This window comes from Tachypleus tridentatus, chromosome 7, assembly GCF_004210375.1.
Source record: "Tachypleus tridentatus isolate NWPU-2018 chromosome 7, ASM421037v1, whole genome shotgun sequence".
Lineage (NCBI taxonomy): Eukaryota > Metazoa > Arthropoda > Merostomata > Xiphosura > Limulidae > Tachypleus > Tachypleus tridentatus.
Window position 1 is genome coordinate 94,953,046 of NC_134831.1, and position 19,210 is coordinate 94,972,255.

At 34.5% G+C, this 19,210-nt stretch overlaps 1 protein-coding gene across 3 annotated transcripts in view; it reads left to right on the top strand.

The window, feature by feature from the left end:
• The first annotated feature begins 10,966 nt into the window (after nt 1-10,966).
• The window catches only part of LOC143256232 (transmembrane protein 248-like), a 38,870-nt gene continuing 30,626 nt past the window's right edge, over nt 10,967-19,210 (top strand). Inside the window, exons 1-3 of one of the 3 annotated variants that reach the window (XM_076513151.1) lie at nt 10,967-11,245; nt 12,413-12,547; nt 13,576-13,747. The gene's annotated coding sequence lies outside the window, so the exon portion shown is untranslated. The remainder of the gene's footprint in view (nt 11,246-12,412; nt 12,548-13,575; nt 13,748-19,210) is intronic. The other 2 variants (XM_076513150.1, XM_076513152.1) reach the window with 2 other exon arrangements.

Here is a 19,210-nt window from a genome sequence, read left to right on the forward strand (position 1 = left end):
AGATTTTTATGAATGTTTGTTTGTGATGTAATTTAATAGATGGCACTTGTGTTTTTTGGTTAGATACATAGATACCGACATGCAACGCCTATTATTGTAAGATGTATAATTAGAAAATTTTAAAATAATATATGTATTGCATGGCTGCTGTTTGATTAGGAAAAACTAGTGCAATTAATTATATTTGTCGTAAGACGTTACCATTAGGCCTATTATATTTCAAACACTACTTTCTCAAATCTACACATTTAGAGATTTTAAAGAATTAGAAGAATATGGTTAGAATATTGTTATTGTTTGTTTGCTTGAAGTTAAGTACAAAGCTACACAATTTTAGCTTTGTAAGTTTGTAGATATACCACTGTGCCACTGAAGGGGGGGGCAAATACTGTTATTACACTGTCTTATAATTTTTGAAAATCCCTAATGAACTAGATTAAGAATATGTTTTTTAAACATTTAATAACCACAGTACAAATCTTTTATGACAAGTCGAATTACAATCAGTCTTCACTGGCTTGTAAAAGGCGAACACACCACACCAAGTAAAATTATTTTTTTTGTATTTTTACAACGTATATCACACAGTTTGATATGCTAAGTTTTTACTTTCATATCAGTATTTTTTTTTTTATCGTGGCCTATTTGTGACAACTTTGATTACTTTTCGATTCATATGAGCGTCCTAACTGGCCGATAAAGGATACTTCGTTTTCAATCTGACCCGGAATGGGCAGGTGGGTTAAGGCGTTCAACTCGTAAACCTCGTCGCACCAAACATGCTTTAATTTAAAATATTCTTGCTTATAGCAAGTTTAACTTCGTTCTTTTAGTTACAAGTGCTACACTGTTATATTATTGTTATTCACCTAGTTAGAGTTATCTGTATGTTTGTCCTTTGAGTCATATGATCTAAGTTAGTTTAAACATAGTTTCTAATTGCGCCGCGACAGCTACGACTTTAAACAGTCGTTTCTCAGCACATCAGCCTATATGTATTTTTATTACATGGTCAAAAGTATGTGGACATCCTTTCTAATTAGTGGGTTTGGCTATTTTAGCCACACCCATTGCTAATAGGTGCATAAAATCAAACATACAGTCATGCAATTTCCATAGACAAATATTGTCAGAGAATGGGTCATAATGAAGAGATCAGTGACTTTTAACGTGGCACTGTCATTGGATGCCACCTTTCCAACGAGTCAGTTCGTCAATTTTTTGCCCTGCTAGAGCTGACCCGGTCAACTGTAAGTGCTGTTATTGTGAAATGAAAACGTCTAGGAGCAACAACAGTTCAACCATGAAGCGATAGGTCACATAAGCTCACAGAACGTGACCCCAGAGTGCTGAAGCGCGTAAAAATCGTCTGTTCGCAGCTGCAACACTCACTACCGAGTTCCAAACTGCCTCTGGCAGTAACGTCAGCACAAGAACTGTTCGTTGGGGGCTTCATGAAATGGGTTTCCATGGCCGAGCAGCCGCACACAAGATCACCAGGTGCACTGCCAAGCGTCGGCTGGAGTGGTGTAAAGCACACCAACATTGGACTCTGGAGCAGTGGAAATGCGTTCTCTGGAGTGACGAATCACGGTTCACTATCTGGCAGTTTGACGGATGCCAGGAGAACGCTACTTGCCTGAATGCATAGTGCCAACTGTAAAAGTTTGTGGAGGAGAAATAATTGTCTGGGGCTGTTTTTCAAAGTTTTGGCTAGGCTCTTTAGTTCCAGTAAAAGGAAATCTTAATTCTACAGCATACAATGACATTCTAGAGAATTGTGTGCTTCCAACTTTGTGGTAACAATTTGGGGAAGGCCTTTTTTTTTCAGCATGACAATGACCCCGTGCACAAAGCGAGGTTCATAAAGACATAGTTTGCCAAGGTTAGTGTGGAAGAACTTGACTGACCTGCACAGAGCCCTGACTTGAACCCCATTGAACATCTTTGGGATGAATTGGAACGGCGACTGAGAGTCAGGCCTTCTCACCGGACATCAGTGGCCGACCTCACGAATGTTCTTGTGGCTGAATAGGAGCGAATTCCCGCAGCCATGTTACAAAATCTAGTGAAAAGCCTTCCCAGAAGAGTGGAGACTATTGTAACAATAAAGGGGGGACCAATTCCATATTAATGCCTATGGTTTTGGAATGAGATGTTTAACAAGCACATATGGGTGTGATGGTCAGGTATCCACATACTTTTAGCCATGTAGTGTACCATCGGTAAGACACGAGTGATGTTCTCCGAGGATGTCTACTCGTGACGTCAAACAATTTATCAGCTATGATAATAACAATATTTTACAATTCGTCATCTAGATTGTGTCAGTCTAGAGTTTGATATTTTAATGATGTCCTTGAATGTAGTCCACGGAAGTAAAGGAGTGTCTATGTGTGTGTGTATGTGTGTGTACATTGGTTTATTAGTTTTTGAGATACAGGCACGGAAACACAGAATGAATCACTTTGAAGCATTTTGTTTAATGATGTGAAATAGGGCATTCTCGCGGTGTTGGGTTACTAACTCTATAAAGTGTGATCGGATTTTTATCATATTATCATGGGCACATTAAGACTGAGACACCTATCATACAACAACAAATGATCGAGAATAAAGCGCTAATCAATGCTCTACGTCCTTTGTAATCCATTCAGAACTTGTATGAAGTTCAGAGGTGGACCGAATAAAACAGAATACTGATTTTTTAACATACAGTAAAAAAAAATACGTTTTTATGTGTAGAAAGCAAAAAATAAAAAAATAATAATTTTGTTTATACTTTTGATACCACGTAAATAGGTATAAAGTTATTGTGCGTTGCACATTAAAGTTTGTGAATTTAAAAAAGAGTAACATGTGATACAATTTGGACTTAAACGCTTATTTTTGTTATAAGTAGTTGACTAAAATTATATTTACCTTTTCCTTTCCAAACGAGACGAGTTTACAGTGATATTTAACAAATATTTCTTTCTATCGAATCGTATTAAAATATTTATATGTGTATAATTATTTCAAATTTAACTTAATTAAATTAATTTAAATTAATATTAATTTACTCATTCACTTCTTGAGAAATAATGAAATTACAAATTATCATCGGTGTTTAAAATACTGTAATGATAATCTTGAAAACCGAAAGAATAGCCTTCAAGTTTGTTTATCTCTTGAATTTAGCGCAAAGTTATTCTAGGGTTATCTGCGCTAACCAGGGGCGTAGATCCTGGAGGAGATGGGGGATACACCCCCCTTCATTTTAGGTGGGGGTATGGTGCATACAATCATCCCCCCCTATAGTTTGGTTTGTTGAATTGCTTTATTGCATCACAGGCCTACAAATTGTGTGTATGTTCTTGTGATTCTCGTGTTCTTACCAATCGAATTACATAATTAGGCCTATATGTAGGCTTTTTCAGTAGCCGAAATGTACATCTTTAATACAGGCGTGGTTCTAAGCTTTTCGATCTAAGAGATAGTTCGAAAGTATCAGTCAGTAGGCCTAAGTATACATGCAAGGCTTGCAAGCACTAATACAGAATCTACCTACGTCTTGTACGCAGTGTAAGATTAAGTAAAATGTTCATCACAACAGATTGAACAGAGCATGAAATTTGAAAATATTACTCCCAAGAGTAAACTCCTGTGATCTAGATCTGGCAGGCCATTTGTAGCTTGTAGCTGCATTAATCTATGTGTATTTTGTGCGATTTTCCCACACCATTTGTTCTTATGCATGTCTAGCCGGTTTTATTGTCGAACTCCTTACTCTCCTTAGCTGCCAAACCGCTGACCATAGTGTACGTTTAGTGTACAGTTAACGACAGGTTCGGGCCGCTCGGATCCAGACGCGCCCTACATCACCCTCCTCCGCTACATTTATCTGAGCCTCGATTTTACAAGAGGGCTCATCAGACCTGTGTATGTGGCCCTCATTAATCCATGATATTTCAGATTATCACCGCCTTCTAATAAAGTGATGCTGCTTTATGGTAAAATAACAATATATTCTCTTATCATAGATAGTAAAAATATTGTATTTTGTTGTATAATTAGAACACAAAAGGAGCGATTTCAACGGCCTGAAGCCTCTACTCAAATTGTATTGTTAGTTTTTGTTTAGGTGTATTTATTTAATAGACGTGCTTATAGATGTTATATCACAACGTGTTTGCCTTTTGATGAGCTTTAACAGGAATATAATATATTTGTGATTGTTTAAGTATTTTTCGAAAAACTTGCAATTACTTGTGTTGTAACTAGCACACATTATTGTCCCAGCGATGCCCAGGTGGTCAGTCGGCTCGGTAGTCACTGTGAGGTTCGCGCGTTCGACTTAAATATATTGTACAGTTCAGTCCTACTTCCATTCTGTTCTATCTTCGTTCGTTGTACGTTAGACTTTTTTCAATAAAGACTGTATTTTAGCCTGTTGAGTCATCTGGGAAACAGATTCCAATTATGACAAGCAAGCGTCTGAAACTTTCCGATATTAGACAGTTCTGCAAGCCAGTTACTAGTACTACAAGTGACAATGGAGATGTGGATAATCCAACAACCTCAAGCAAAGGAATAGAAACTTGTTATACAGAGGAAATACCATGTTCATCAGAGGACGAGTCTGAAAATGCTTGTGTAACTATTGCACATCATGAACCACCAGATAGTTGTGAAACAAGTTTGTGCAGTAATGAAAAATCTGACACTCCACAGATACAGTGTGGAAAGCCATATCATCCAGACGCACAACTAATACCACGACAGAAAGCAAAATCTCAAAATATCAACTTCCAGGGCAAGTGGTTTGATGAGTTCCCATGGCTTCACTTCGACAATCAGACTCAAAAAGTCATATGCTTTCATTGTGCCAAGGCGGAAAATAGAGGCCTTTTTACAGGGAAATTGGAGAGGACAGTGAAGTATACCTTCATATCCACCGGTTTTTGAAAGTGGAAAAAGGCAAAACAGAAATTCAATCCTCCTCTCAGCACAGATTCGCTATATCTCCAGAAGGTTCACTTGATGTAACTCCAGTGACTGTCCAGCTACATGATGGAAAAAAGAAGCAGCAGGAAGAATGCAAAAGAAGTCTAGCCAAAATATTCAGAAGTTTACGTTTCTTACTGCGTCAAGGTTTAGCATTACATGGACATAGTGATATGGAGGGGAACTTCCTGCAGTCAATGAAGCTCCTGGAAGAGGAAGATCCTGAGCTGACGGCCTACTTGTCAAAGAAAACCACATTCACATCACAACAAGATATTTGATGAAGCTGAGAAAAAGGTAACTTTCCTAGATCTGATGCCTATTGAACTACCATTCATTCGCAGACCCCCCAAAAGGATCACAGGTGATGGCTCAGCACACCATCCCGCAACAGCTAGAGATTACTACAGAAGCCAATATTTTGAATTTGTGGACACAGTCATAGAACATCTGACCACTAAATTCAATGCAGACAACAATGACTTGAGGCAATATCTGGCACTTGAGAACATGATCACATCTGGCAAGATTGACAACTCGGTTATAAACTTCTATCCAAAAATCTCTGCACAACGGATCGAGTTTCAGTTGTCCATGCTCAAAGAAACAACAAAAGCAGTATCTCTGAAAGGTGCGAAGGATGCTTACTGTAAAATGCATGAAACAAGCCAGCAGATGTTCAGTGAAGTGTTTCTTCTCATGAAAAGTTTGCTTGTATGTCCAGTATCCAGCTGCGAATGTGAACGCAGCTTTTCTGCATTAAGATGGTTGAAGACGTGGTTAAGGTCAACTATGTCTCAGTGCCGCCTCAACCATGTGTCATACTCACAAAGAGGAGGTCAACAAGATAAATATAGAAGAGGTTATGAAAGAATTCTTAAACAGATCATCACAAAGGAGGTCTACGTTTGGGAACATGTAGACTAGAGGACTAAATGACTAAATGAGGACTTCAATAAAAAGTATGAATAATTATGTGCTACATTGTATTGATGTGTAATTTTCAAGAGTTCGCAAAGACATTTTAATTATTTTTATCAAACAACATGAACAGTTTTTCAGTAGATATAAACTTATCAAGGATAATTACTAATTTTATTAATATTTGAAAACGTAATTCATGCAATGAAAGTTATTAGTAACCTTGTCAAGTATAATGGTAATCTTTTATACTGTGTAGTGTGCAGGAATAAATTCATGTGGCAATTAATTTATGACACATTTGTCTTTTTTCTATTAACATTTTGAAAACTGTTCACAACACCTCACTTATACAAACCTACATGGAAACCTTGAAGTATCGTGGCAACAAGATTACTCTGTGACTGCATGTTTACAGCTTTCAGGTTCACGTAATCCGAGATTACCAATTTGCAAACTGAACAGTCCACATAAGTGGTTTCATAAATCATCCCCCCCATCGGGTGTAAAAAATCTACGCCCCTGGAGCTAACCATCTCTAATTCAGAAGTGATAGACTAGAGTGAAAGCGGCTGCTTGATACCCCTTGCTACCAACTTTTAGATTACTCTTTTACCACCACCAAGAACAACAAATGGACTGACTTACACTTTATTATGCCCCTACGGCTGAAAGGGAGGGAGAGTTTGTCCGGTAGTAGGTTTCGAACTCTCAAATTGCAAATTGTGATTCAAACACTTTAACTATTAGGCCCTGCCAGGCTTTCTTTGTTTGTTTTTGAATTTCGCACAAAGCTGCTCGAGGGCTATCTGTGCTAGCCGTCCCTAATTTAGCAGTGTAAGACTAGAGGGAAGGCAGCTAGTCATCACCACCCACCGCCGACTCTTGGGTTACTCTTTTACCAACGAATAGTGGGATTGACCGTAACATTATAACGTCCCCACGGCTGAAAGGGCGAGCATGTTTGGCGCGACGGGGTTGCAAACCCGCGACCCTCAGATTACGAGGCGCACACTTCTTACGCAACACGAAATATGTTTTTTTTTTAATGTAGTTGTAATAAATTCCTGTCCACTGCCACTTTGTATGGACTGTGATTATGTTTTATCTTTAATCTATCATATATGAAAGATATTGTGCAAGATCATATATGTGATTTGTTCTGATATCTGAAACTTATTTAATCTTCTAATAATTACCATCTTATCATGCAATGGCGAAATAAAAGTGTTTTACGCCCGGGGGCAAAACATAATTTGGCGCCCTATAAAAGATTAAACTCAGGTGTTAACAAAATTGTTAAATTTTCTTCCGATTATGGGATGTCAGGTACATTTTAATCAATCTAACACCGAAAAGCAATTGATTTTTCTATGGATGATATTTCTAATGATGTACTAATATCTTATGCCAGACACAGCAACGACGTTCTGATGAGACTTAGTTTTATAGTTAAACTGGTTATTAATATGGTGTCCACCGAACCTGCTCACTGTACCAACCACTCTCATGAACATTAACTTTGATTCTTCCGAAACTTTCATTTTTATGTTGCCAAAACAAAGTATTCACTCCTAACACTAAGTTAACCCACATATACTGTGGGGAACGAAGTAGGGTTAGTTTTTCGGTTGTAGTTGAGTTGACAAGGAGCAATACGTATTTTTAAAACTTCTTAATCTCCACTTCTGATGACGTCCTAGCTATTAAGTACTGTTTCCACTTCCCACGGTTTATAAAGGTCGCATTCATGTTTTATTTTATATCATAAAGTGAGTTTGTTTGTTTTTTTTTTGAATTTCGAGGGCTATCTGTGCTAGCCGTCTCTAATTCAGCAGTGTAAGACTAGAGGGAAGGCAGCTAGTCATCACCACCCACCGCCAACTCTTGGTCTACTCTTTTACCAATGAATAGTGGGATTGACCGTAACATTATAACGCACCCACGGCTGAAAGGGTGAGCATGTTTGGCGCGACGGGGATGCGAACCCGCGACCCTCAGATTACGAGTCGCACGTCTTAACACGCTTGGCCATGCCGAGCTCTATAAAGTGAGTGTGTATTTAACATTTAAAAATAAATATAAAAATAAACCAAACACACACGTACATGTTACCCAACTAAAGTAAATATATCTCACGAATCAAAAAATCACGAAACCATATACTGCTGTATACCATATATTAATGACTAACATAAAACAGACAAACAAATAACCAACATTTGGCAAAACTAGTAACAAAATATGACATATCCAGTTAATACCAAATTTATTCAAAACCAGGCACAAAACTGAGGTCTATACGTTTATGTGAAAAACTACATCTGTTCACAAACACCACACAGGCTTCTTTAATTTTGCATTTGTTTATGTTTGTTTCTTTATTTAGTATTTGAGTGTTTTCTATGGTTATGTTGTGTTTAAGATTATTTATAAAATAAAATGTGATAACTGCCACGACTTCTATATTGGAGAAACGAGTAGAAAAATGGAAACCAGATTGAAAGAACATAAAAAGTCACCTTCACACGTTTTCGAACACTGCAAGTCAAATAAACACAACATAACCATAGAAAACACTCAAATACTAAATAAAGAAACAAACATAAACAAACGCAAAATTAAAGAAGCCTTACTTATACAACAACTTAAACCCAAAATAAACCAATATAAAGGAACGCCTTTATATTCATATTAATATAATAAAATAAATAAAATTATATATTCAAACATCTAATACCGCCCTCTACATTCCGACACTCAGTTACACAACCCCTTTCAAACATGTGGTCAGCTTCCGGTCAGTTAACTCTTTCTTTGTGAACTTGACGATGACCGAAGAAGGTCGAAACGTTGTTCGCTCTTCTATGTAAAATATTTTCTCAACCCAAACGAGCCGTTTTTGCATATAAAAGTCTGGATTTATAACGCTAAAATCAGGTATTCGATCCCATTTGTTGGACACAGCAGATAGCTCGATGTGGATTTGCTATAAGAAAAACACACACACATGTTTCCAAGTTTTTCCTCCTGTGTTAAAATACTTGTCTTTATTTCGCTGTTTTTTTTTTAAATAAACGCCCAATTTTTGAAAATTAGCCATATCACAAATCTTTCTAATTATAACGTTGAAAAAACACGTAGGTTCAAGAAACCCTGATATAAATAAATAAAAACCCTTTACCCGAGCGCTTTTCAGAGTTGGACCTTTCTTCTTCAGGGGCAACTGGGTCCACCTTTTGAAAGTGCTAGGGTTATAGGGTTTTTATTCATTTCTACAGCCTTTATAATGCTATCTTGTGTATCACAAAATTCAAATTACCTTAAAATGTAATTAATATTATTATTTCCACAGAACTATATATCCTACTTATATTTTAGAACGTTTGTTCCCTCAAATTCACTTTCAAAATTTAGAATCTTCCAAACATTGATTATTCAATATAAGTTGTTATTTCATTAGCTTTTAAATTGTATTATTTCCATTGTAATAACTTCCACAGCTTAACAAAGTATCTTTCTGAAGTTCCATCGCACTCGGATATTGAAACGGGTATTTTATTTAAAATAACTTATGATTATATCAAGGTATCTTTTAGTTCGTCAGACTTGCAACGCTAAACTTCGGGGTTCAATTTTATGCAGTAGATACAGCAGAAAGATCAACGAGGCTCTGTGCTGAAATAAACTTTTCTAATGTTACTGTTAAACAGAAATATATTAAGTATCAATATCTCCAAGATTTGAGTTCCAAGTTATTGTGAATGCCGTTTTAAAACTGGTTGACCAATTTTATTGAGTTATTATCAACTTTGACACTGGAACTGCTTCTTTCTAAATGAAAACAACTTTCACAGAGCTGTATTAATTTCGTGTTTCATATAAATCCTTATATTAATATGAATCAAACACTTCATCAATAACGAAATTCGTCTATCAAACTCCTGACACACAAATTCAAGAAATGTTCAACATATATTTGTTTTATGTAGAAACATAATATGTTACTAAAAACAACTTACGAAATATCACTACGGCGTGTTATTAGATATATTATTATTTTATAACAATTTTTTGCTTGTTTTGTTTGAAGTTGAGCATAAAGCTACACAATGGGCTATCTAGGCCGTGTGATCTCCGTGTGATCGAAACCCGTGTTTTAGCGTTGTAAGCCCGCAGACATAACGCTGTGCTTCTGGAAGGCAAATATAGCATAATGCTTGTGGCATTCTAAAGTCTGTTTTTTACCGCTGTGGAACTTTCATGTAGAAGCAGGTTTTCCAATAAGCATTAGGTCAGCGGTTCTCAAACTTTAGTAACTTGAGGACTCTTTTTAATTTAATATTTTCGCGGACCTCGAAATCTGTCGATATTTTCTGTTTTGGGAAAAAACATAATCCGTGTTCATGCAAGCTTTATTTTGAAATTAAGTGTCATAATTAATTATTCAATTTAATTGTACAAAAGTAATTTTTATTGTATAAATCGTATTTAAAAATATTTTAATAAAATTTCGAACATGACTCGCGGATTCCTAGGTTCCGCTGACCCAGTTTGAAAAAAGAAAATTCGCTCAAAAAATAATGAAAGTGAAGTGGCTTTGTGGTATGATATCGCTAAAAAGTACAGGTAAAACTTTTAACGCTTAACAACAAATAAACAAAATAATCAGGATAATCAGAATCTGACAACCTGATTGAGTTTCCTAGTCTGTGGTTTGTTTAGAATTAAGCACAAAGCTACACAAAAAGCTGTCTCTGCTCTGCCCACCATGGGTATTAAAACCTGGTTTCGAGCACTGTGGCATTGGTGACTCCTAGTTTGTGTGAAATAATGATACTGGACATGTTTAACAGAATGAATGCAATCGTTATCATATGACACAAAAAGAATATGCAGTTTACACACTTTCGCACAAAAAAAGACACTTACTGCTAAAGAATTGTAATTAGCTCCAGTTCTTTAACTATCTTGCTGTATAGTTTTTTTTTTTTGTCGAACTACACACGCTGTTTAACTTTTTTCATTTTAAACAGCAGTGACAGTCACGTTCCTTGTAAATCCCTTTCGCCGCTAGAGAACGCATACAGTGTTGCTAGGACACCTATGCAAGAATTTTACCGTATTTTATAAGCTAATACTACTTCAAAGAATTTGCCGTAGTAACAAGTTTAATGCGATAATTGGCTTTTTTGACTGATAATCATACGTAGCTTAGACGCGTAACTTAAGTATGGGTTGTGAACGTGATGTCGCCTTAAGACAGAAAGGATTTATTAATAAGTAGCTGAGTACCTGTTTTGTTAACCCTACTACTGGTACTATTAATACAGAAGAAGTAAGTAACACTCAGTCATGTTAAATTTGTATTCTGTTAATGTTATACTAATATTATAATTCGAATACCTAAGTTTACACGTTAATTTTGTTAGATTAGAACTAAGAGTTAAAATTGAGCAGTACCTATGACAGTTTGCAATATACGAATATCAAATTATTACTACTGTTTCTATTATTTATAATCATACGCTATAAATTACGGTTATAAACACTGTAGTCAGTGAAGATAAAAAAGGTGCTTGTCAAAATCAAACTTCGTCATGTAGTAAATTACCAAGAGCTATGTTTACGTTGTAACTTGGCACAGTTATTTACAGTACTAATAATTTTCAACTTAATGATTGCAAGTGTTTAAAAATTGATAGTTTTGAGTAAATCTATCTGTTTTATGTTTGTACATTACCTCGTCAGTTTAGTTTATTTAAAAAAATATTTTTTTTCTATCACTGGAATGATTTAACTACTTGAAATTATAGTAGAGGCCAATAAGAACGATGTATAATGATACTGAATGTACAGTGAAACATTGTGTTACTAGCTTGTATGCAAAAAAACATAAAATTGGTAAATTGCATGACATTGTCCTGATACCCAGTAGTAACATAAAGATCACTTAATGTACGATCAGACAAACAAGATAAACAAAATGTTTAACCTGGCTAATTAAATTTTTAATTACTTGTTCTGCAGATTGGAATTATAAAAAAAGTTTTATTTATGTAACATTTTAAGTGTTCTTGATGATTAGGTAAATCTTTTCTTTTGGAAAAAAGTTATTGTAGAAAACCAATTTTACCAACATTTTTGGTAAAGTAAATGACATTAGGAGTTTGTGAAGATTGTTAATGCTGTTTCTTAAAAACATGAAAACCTTATGAGAGAAAACTATATTGGTTTTTCTTTTAAGTTTCTGTAATGATACACAAAAATATAAGAAGACAGTAGCAAATAGAAATAGGCCTAACTGAAATTTAAAATAGAATTTAAAAAAAATTGTGCTTGTGCCCTGAATTGATCAAAGGACTTTTATTTTCATGTGTTTCCACATGTTCTTAATATATTAGTACTTTAAATGGCTGATATATACAGAAATCTCTGCTACTTTTTTGTCTCAATGTTATAATTTTCAAGGTGATAAACAAATGTGTGATTTTTGTCAGAACAGTTTTAGTACAAGGTGTGTGGTAGAATACTCAAGAATCGTTGAAACAGTTTCAAGAAACTGTGTAAGAAGCTGAGAAAGGCTTAGTAGCCATCTTCTAAACTATTTTGTGGATGCTAAAATGACCTCTGAAAAGTGGTAAATTTTTAATTTATTTATGTAAATTTGTAATTTATTTATGTACGTAAAAAAATTGGGTAAGACTTGTACATTAATCAGGTATGGGCTGTAAGTGATGTTTTAGGTATATGACATTTTTGTGTCTGTTAGTTCATTATTCTGCTGTGCTGTTTAATTAGATTTGGTCTCAGTGATGAATTTAAACTTGCATTTGACATATCTCACCAGGTTTTGTTACTTTTTGAAGACATCTTGATAGTTTGTTTGTTTTAAAGTGAGAACTTAATTACATCAGGAAAATTACTTCCAAAGTGCATTTCTTTCCAAGTGAGAATCTAATTAGTTGGGCAGTTTGGTAATTATAGTTTTTGTTTTTCAAGGTGAGAAATCATACATTGTTGCATATAATTAACATCTTGTTAGAAAGAAATGGTTTTATTTCAATAAAATAATTGTCAAATACATTTTTCAGTTGAGTACAATATACTAAAAATTTTTAACAATCATTGGAAAATACAAATACGTACTTATATGTATAAAAATTATACGAACACAAAATCTATGTGAATTCAGTTCATGTAATGAAAAACTTAGAGCAATTTCCCATAATTAAAACGTTGCTCAAAACACTTGATATTTATAAAAATTAGAGACATTTTGGTTGTTGACTTTGTTTGATCACTGCAGTCAGGTCTTATAATAGTTAACAAAGTATGGATCTTACGCTTTGTCAAAGTAACATCAAATTTTTGTAAAACTCTGAATTTATGAACAGTAATGTGACCTCAAAACTTAGTTTATTTTAAAGTGAGAGTCAGTGATCACCGAGGTGGGTGAAAAATCATCCTGGATTCATTTTACAAACACTTGTATATATATTCTATATATAATTATGCTACAACATACATGTTTTCAAATTGAGTTTTTTTTTTTTTCATTCTTATAAATTTTGTGTATTAAAGCATTATGGCCATTAGGTATGATTTCTTATATTGTAGAAAATGCTATAATGTTTTCATGTAATATGTTGTTTTTCTCACTTATAGTTTTGCAAGAAAAGCTATGGCTTCACATCCTTTTCAGAGTCTACGAGGTTTTGCTGCCACACAACCCCCACTCTTTGTTTTTACTATTTGCCTTATGGCTTTTGGTATAACAACGGTTGTTTTGGCCTACATAGTTGGTGAAAATGAAATGGCCAATCCAGATGTTACCATGGTAAGACAAAATAACTGTGCTAGGTAATTTTTATTCTGTTTAAATCTTTCTAAGAAACAATATAAAGTACAGGAGATGTTTAGAAATAGTAACATCTATTAATGTTAGGAAACAATCTCAGAATACTTAAGTGTAAGCTCTTTATCTGTTAGATATTATATAAAAGTTAAGTGCAGACTGCAGACCTTGTGTACCGTAAAAAAGATATTTAAGATTTTTTATATGTTTTGAAAAATTCAGATTTTATGAGTTATATGTAATTATTAGGAGTATAGATTCAAAGGAGGTATATGTAACTATTTTTTGAGATTTATTTATGTTTACAGACCCCTTTCTAACAAATATTTTTTATGTACCACTCATAATTATAAAGAGAAAGCTAGTACATCAACAAGTTATTAAGATATTGTACATGTATTGTAACCTTGATATATAACTTTGTTTTTCATTGTTCCAAAAATAATATTGTTATTCATTTCTTGTTTTCCTTCTCATACTTTACCATTCCTGGAAAACTGTTCAATAAAATCCTGTTTTTTTACTTTAACTTTGGACTGCTTATATCCAGAATGCTAGTTTTTTTTACTTTGGCTAAGTACGTGTTTGACTGATTGTTAATAGGGGTTATGATTATTTGGTCCTCTTGGCTTAATGTAACAATAAAACTGATTGATTGAAGTACTGTTGGTTAACTACCATGTGTGAGTCACTGCTTGATTATAGATATAATACTTGAAGCTCCAACATTGTGGTCAATATGTTTATGAATATCTAAGATGACACTAAATGTTCTGGAATAAAAAAAAAAAATGCTTTTATCACAAATTTTAGGGTTACAAGAATAACAAATTTGAAATGTGTTTACAGTATTTTGGCAACAAGTAACTTATAACTAAAGAAACTTTTCATTACTTATGAACGTTCAACAATACACAGGCTTAGCTAGTGGTTTAAGGGACATTGAAACACTTAAGTTTGACCTGATAGTAGATATGATAAAATGTTCAGAAGAATTGTAAGTGTATGACATTGGAAAATAGATCCAGTAAAACAAAATCACTAATATCACAAAACTGACCACACCTGTGCTTGGTTGTTGGGTGATAGGCATTATAGGTGATGCATTAATTTGAAAAATTTGCAGTTTTGTGATTTCTATCACAAACATTAGGCATATTTGTTTGTAATGCTTGTTGACTGTAGTATGACATTATTTTTTGATCTTGGAAACTATAATATGTATGGTCATGAAAAGTACATTAAAGCCCTGATTTCACTTGTTAAAATAGCATTTAGACTCTGTTAGCTTGTGGACAGATTGTCTTGTGTCAGAACAGAAGGTAATTCATGTGTCTTGTCTCTTTGACAGAATATTTTAATCCATCGTTTTCTATCATGTAACATTATTTGCACATGACATCTTCATAGTATTTATGTGCTATAAACACTTTATTGGCACTTTGTATACTTTGTATGTTTCTTTAAATCATATCTTGGTGCCATAAGGTATTCCTCCTATCTCAATATGTGTTGTTTCTGTTTTATTTTCTTTACATAAATTTTGAGTTATGTTGTTTTATTACTATTAGTTTCTCTCTCTTAATATTTAATAAAGACTTCTACATTTCACTTAACCAAGCACGAATTTGGGCTGTCTTCCATCCCAGACTATAACCTTTTCTTATTGGTCTCATTAATATTAGACCATAGCATTCCTCTGTTACTTGAAATCCTTCTATGTCGTTCTGGAGCTTCTTTATGTTTCTTTTTAACCCTTAAACGGTGGCTATGATCAATCGATGCTGCTACCTACAACATTTCTGCTGTTTAAGGGTTAAAGGCCATGAACCTTCTTTATGCTTGTATGGTGCAGTTTCAGCACGACTTGTTTATTTTAAGAACCATCCTGTTCATCTCTCAAGGTTGCTGTTCAAGTATCCTCTTTGTTGCAGAATTGTCATTTTTAAATGTATCATTGACTCGCTTCAGGATCCTGTAATTATCGAGGCAATGTTTAACCTATCTAACCTGTCTCACTCAAGAAAGGTATTATTGACCTTTGGACTTAAGGTACTTTAGTATAAAATCTAGGCCTATCCAGGAATATTCTAATACCAGTTCTTTTATCCTGTAATTTGTCTGGAGAAGAGATTCATGACCTGGTTCAAGAAGTGTAAGATGTTTTCATCAAAAGGTGGCCAATCCCAATCCAAACCTTTAATAACATTTCTCTTGGGTTTTCAAGTTATCATGGGTTCAACTAGCTAATTGACTCGATTAAGTGGCATAACCCATTTACCCATGAACGTCTATTAGTAGACGTAAAGTAACTGATGAATGAAATTATTGCCATTATAATATCTCACTATTATTATTAAAGTTTGTTCAGATTAATCTGTTGGTGTTATGACTCGTAAAAATAATTTTATTAATGAAAATTCCTATTTGAGTTGCCACTACTTTCAATTATTTCAACTATTCTAGTAATTTAAATATTGTCAGTATTTAAGTATTTTCATTATTATTAATTTTTTTAATTAAATCAAGTTTTTTGGCATGGTGTTCTGGTTAAGATTGACAGTTACCTCGTGATTCAAGGGTTACAAGCATATTTCTTGTTGCTACTAATTGTGCTTGTATTTTCAGCTGTAGGAGTGTTATATTTGTTTCTGAATTATGCCACTACTAAGGCTGTCTCCCACCATTTCCAGCCTTGAGCTACTGATGGGGAGAGAAAGAATAATTTTATTTTTAATGTTCAAAATAAGTGAAAACTCAACTGGTATAACAGTATGGATAACCAATATTTTTAATGTGGACCACAGCTCTAAAACCATCTTCATGCAATTCTGCCACCAATAGGGTATTCATCCCAATCTTGAGCTCCATCTCAGAGAAGTTGTGTTTCCTGTGATCCTTGAAGCAAAGTTTTTGGGTCTTATCTTTGACCATAAGGTGACCTTTATTCCATGAAGCAGCTATGTTTCAGGTGTACAAAGGCACTTAACATCATCTGTGTCATCTCTTCCGTTTCTCAGGTAGCAGATTGATGTTCTATGCTAAAAATCTATTGTTCACACATTCAGTTAAAACTGGACTGTGGGTCTCTGGTCTATGACTCTGCCAGGACTTTGGCCTTGAAGATGTTGGACCCTGTTCACCATTAGAGGATCTGGCTCTGCATAGGGGATTTCTGCACTTCTACAGTCCAGAGTTTGTACACTGAGTCTCACGAGCTTCCAATACACCTATGCTGTCTGCAGCTGTCTTTACTATTGTGGTAAAACTTTGAACGTTACCACAGCATCCAACCTGAGGTTGTGTTTTCCTTCCTCAGTGGGCCATTTTTTTTCAGAATAGACAGTCTACCATTGTTTCTTTTGGCCTTTGTATCCAGGTGCAGTTGTCTGAATTGGGCCTGTCCTTGGATGACATTGCTGTCTCCACTGGTCAGCCTATCCCACCATGGGTTATTATCATCCCTAAATGTGACCTTTCTTTGAATCATCTGAAGAAGGTGGATACTTCCAATTTGAAGTACTGTCTTCTATTTGGCAAACATCTTTTGAACCATTCTTCAATTTCTATTTATACGGATGGTTCAAAATTAGGTGATTTTTGTGGGTTCTGCCAAAGTTTATTGTGGTCCTGTGGTTGCACATAGGATCCTCTTTACAGCTTCTGTGTTCACTGTAGAAGCTATGCAGTACACTAACTGTACTATTTATACTGATTTTCTTAGCTCTCTACTGACCCTGGAATTGCTTCACATCAGTTCTCACCCTGTTCTCATTGATATACAAAACTGACCAGCTTGTTTTTCTTTATCATCTATTTCTATCCAATTGTTCTGGATACTGGGCCATGTTGTTATTCGCAGTAATGAGCTCGCTGACACCACAGCTAAGAGTGTCTGTTCTGGTGCTATCAGGACCGTACCTGTCCCATATATGGACTCGGTCCTGTCTTGAAGGCTCAGCTCTCTGTCAGTTGACAGTTGACTTGGAGTGAGCAATGTGATAACAAGCTTTTCCAGATAAAACCTTCTATTAGACTTTGGCCATCTTGTTTCCATAAGGATTGGAAGGAGAAAGTTACCCTAACTGGACTACACATTGGTCAGTTTTTTAACTCATCATTTTCTTTTATCTGGGACTGGTGTACCAGTGTGTGGTCTGTGTGACACTAAAGTCACAATAGCCCACATTTTACTGTCGTGCCATCATTACAACCATGAGTGATGGCACCATTTTAGAAATATTTTTACCATGGGTTCACCCTTGACTTTGGACATTGTCATTGGCAACATTGTCCACCTCAGTTGTGTTTTTAAATTTTTAAGGGTCGTTAGCCATTTTAATTCTGTTCAAGTTTTTAATTCAAAAATTGGACTTTGTTTTAACGTGATTCTTTTCTATGTATTTTAATGATTTTATTTTTAATATTTTACCACTTATTTGGCACAGATAGCCTATTTGACTTGTGCCAATAAATACCAAACAACCAATCAACAAACAAATTTCATAAAAAATGTTTGAAAGGAGGCATTCTGTTTAAGAATCAGGATTATAATAGTTACATGTAGTTCATTTAAAGCAAAAAATGTAAATGTTTGTTTACAATAGTTTCCATTTTCATATCGATCGTCTTAATAGAAATAAAGGTATAAGCTTTGAAATCACTTTACTGAACTAATTTTATACAGTATATTTTAACATTATGTTAATTGTGTTTTACTTATTCATTTAATTAAATTGGATTAATTAATCCAAAATATTAAATTGTTATAGTGGAAGTATCGTCTCTCATGTAATTTGCCTACATTGTTTCACAGCACACTTTTATAAAGTTAACTGATATGATACTATCGCAGTAAAAATTAAATATTACGCCACCTAGTGTGGAGAACTTAAACATTGTTGTTACTTATTAATACAATCATATTACCTGCATATGCTTTCTAGTTTGATTTTCATTCACTTCCTAATGGGCTTGAAATTTTTTACAAAATATATTGATGTTATTCTAGTTTGTTTTTTTAAACTGAGGCTGTTTGTAGAATATCCAAACATACTGCTGTACTGCTCCTAATTAAAGCACCTGGATGTCTTTCAAACTGCAAAGGGGATTTGCTAATTATAATATTTGTGTGGTTCTGGATTCTGTTTCTCACAAGTGATTTGTTGGGTTCGATGGTAATAAATGTGTGTGTGTTATTTTTTAAGTCTAATTTACAGTAATAAAAGTTTATTATATGTTGGATTACTACTGCTGTCACATAAGATTTATAAAAAAAATTGGGTGGGAGAACATTGAATAGGGTAGGGTGGTAGGCTTTTACTGTGAAGTGTCTGTTTAGGTGCTTCGTTGTCTTCTCTCCAATCTCAATCCCATTGGGAATGTGAGATATTTTCGATCACATTTTCAAAGAATGCAATCTTTTATCTTCATTCTTGGATAATT